The sequence below is a fragment of the Gymnogyps californianus genome, unplaced genomic scaffold, assembly GCF_018139145.2.
Source record: "Gymnogyps californianus isolate 813 unplaced genomic scaffold, ASM1813914v2 HiC_scaffold_87, whole genome shotgun sequence".
Lineage (NCBI taxonomy): Eukaryota > Metazoa > Chordata > Aves > Accipitriformes > Cathartidae > Gymnogyps > Gymnogyps californianus.
Window position 1 is genome coordinate 123,559 of NW_026114480.1, and position 3,013 is coordinate 126,571.

General features: G+C 50.0%; 1 non-coding gene across 1 annotated transcript; it reads left to right on the forward strand.

Annotated features, from left to right (window-relative positions):
• Positions 1–2,412: 2,412 nt before the first annotated feature.
• Positions 2,413–2,484, forward strand: TRNAG-UCC (transfer RNA glycine (anticodon UCC)). The gene has a single exon. It is a non-coding gene; the product is annotated as a tRNA-Gly (tRNA).
• The last annotated feature ends 529 nt before the right edge of the window (positions 2,485–3,013 follow it).

A 3,013-nucleotide genomic window follows, 5' to 3' on the forward strand; every position in this document is an offset into this window, starting at 1 on the left:
CCATGCCCACTGGCAGGTCCAGCCAGGAGCAGGGCTGAGCAGGTATTCCCAATGGGCACTGTATTGGCTATATGTGGCTAGGTGTTGGCAGGGGAGGGGAGAGGGGGTGCTGCAGGGTGGCCTCTGTGAGCAGAGGCAAGGGGCTGCCCTGCGCCGCACACAGCTGGTTCCATCTCCACAGCAGACCCACTACAGGACACAGCTGAGCCATTAGCAAAGTTTGTGGCCTCTATGAGAACACAATCCAGAAAGGGTAGCAAATGCCAGACACAGAGAGGCATGTTGTGGTTTGACCCCAGCCAGCAGCTAAGCACCACGCAGCTGCTCACTCCTCCCCGCTGCCAGTGGGAAGGGGAGGAGGATTGGGAAAAAAAAGTAAAACTTGTGGGTTGAGATAAGAACAGTTTAATAACTAAAGTAAAATTAAATATAATAATAACTAATAATAATAAAAATATAACAATAATAACAGTAATGAAAAGGAATATAACAAAAAAAAAAGAGAAATAACACCAAGAAAAGACAAGTGATGCACAATGCAATTGTTCACCACCCGCTGACTGATGCCCGAGCAGTGATCTGCCCCTCCTGGCCAACTCCCCCCCGTTTATATACTGGGCATGACGTTCCATGGTATGGAATTTCCCTTTGGCTAGTTCGGGTCAGCTGTCCTGGCTGTGCTCCCTCCCAGCTTCTTGCACACCTGCTTGCTGGCAGAGCATGGGAAACTGAAAAATCCTTGGCTTAAGATAAGCGCTACTTAGCAACAACTAAAACATCAGAGTGTTATCAACATTATTCTCACACTAAATCTAAAACACAGCACTGTACCAGCTATTAAGAAGAAAATTAACTCTATCGCAGCCAAAACCAGGTGTCGTGGTTTAACCCCAGCCAGCAACTAAGCACCACGCAGCCGCTTCCCCCTTCCCCCTCCCAGTGGGGTGAGGAGGAGGAAAGAGGGGAAAAAAAGTAAAACTCGTGGGTTGAGATAAGAAAAGTTTAATAACTAAAGTAAAATATAATACTAACAATAGTAATAATGAAATATAATAATAATAATAGTAATGAAAAGGAATATAACAAAAAAGGAGGGGGGGGGGAAGAAAAAAAACCAACCAACCAACCAAAAACCCACCAGTGATGCACAATGCAATTGCTCACCACCTGCTGACCGATGCCCAGTTAGTTCCCGAGCCATGATCTGCGCCATCCGGCCAACTCCCCCCCGTTTATATACTGGGCATGACGTTCCATGGTATGGAATACCCCTTTGGCTAGTTCAGGTCAGCTGCCCTGGCTATGCTCCCTCCCAGCTTCTTGCACACCTGCTTGCTGGCAGAGCATGGGAAACTGAAAAGTCCTTGGCTTAAGATAAGCGCTACTTAGCAACAACTAAAACATCGGAGTGTTATCAACATCATTCTCACACTAAATCCAAAACACAGCACTGTACCAGCTACTAAAAGGAAAGTTAACTCTGTCCCAGCCAAAACCAGGACACCAGGACAAGGAGGAAGGAAAAAAAAAAGGGTCAGAAAGAGCAGAGGGAAAATGCATCCCCCCTGTGCTGCTTGGGTGGGTAGTCGAGTCTGGAGTGAAGGAGTGAAGTTGAGCCTGGGTAAGAGGGAGGAAAGGTGGTGTTTATGTTTGTCTTTCTGTGTCTCACTATGTGAATCTATTTCAATTGGCAATAAATTAATTTCCCCCATGTTGAGTCTGTTTTGCCCACAACAGTTTTTGCTAAGCCATGTCCCTTCCTCACCTGGAAGCCTTCTCATCCTATTTTCTATGCCCTACATCCCAATGAAGGTGGGGAAAGGAGTGAGCAGCTGGGTGCGCATTTGGCTGTTAGCTGTGCTTACACCATCACACAGACAAACACACATACACTTGCATAGTACATGCACAGCTGGCACACGTATGAACACAGATGGGGAACAGTGCCATTATCTGCAGCCCTGAAAGCACCACTGACACTCACACAGGCATGAAGAAGTAATGAAAAGGAATATAGAGGCCCGATCCTTTTCTTCCTCTCTGGCTGCTGAGGACTGGAGATCAGTATTGGAGTCACCCCTCCACTCCATTCCACATGCACACCAGCAGGTCCCTTGAACCAGGCTGTACCATAGGTCTGTGCAGAGTCGGTGCCTGGAGCTCAGTCTTGGTTTGTGCAGTGTCCTGCTCCAACCCTGGGCAGTCCCTGATGCAGATGTCCTCTAGTCAGTGGCTAGTGCAGCTTGAGATTTCCTAGCCAACATCTCACACATACAGAAACATAGATACTCTGTAGCAGCTTGTGGTAGTGTGTGTGCAGGGGCTTGAAGGAGAAGAGCAGCCAGCCTGTGGAGGAGCAGGAGGCAGACAATCTGTGAACCGCAGGAGCAGGACAAACCATTGCAGCACAGCGCGTTGGTGGTATAGTGGTGAGCATAGCTGCCTTCCAAGCAGTTGACCCGGGTTCGATTCCCGGCCAACGCAATCAGAGTTTTTTCGGTTTGTTTTTTTTTTTTTGGCGGGCTCCACGGTGCCTTGCCTCTCCTGCTCCAAAACCGCCCACGCAGCTTCGCCCAGCCAGTTCAGCCCCCACCACTAAGGAACCCAGCACAGAGCAGATGCTCGGCAGGCAACCCTGCTGCTCACTGTAAAAGCCATGCTCGCAGGCCCACAGCAGCCCTGGTTCCACGCAGCCTCTGGCAACACTTCCATGTCCCCCAGCCCGTGCATCTCTGCCTGCTCCCACACCTGTAAGGGGGGAAACCCTCAGCCCTGCTGCTGGGTCCCACAAGAACAGCCCCAGGTCTTGTAAGCTCCGTTGTGCAACCCTGGATGGATGTGATCAGAGCAGCACAGAGGCAGGGTGCTGTCCCGGTAACCCTGGGTGAGAGGCAACAGCCTCTACTCTGGTCCTCCATTCCCTGCCATGATACATCTGCTTGTGCTAGGCAGGCTCTCTCTGCATCCGTGGTTCTCCCCAGTTTCTCTCCCAGGGATCCTAGATGAGGGTGCT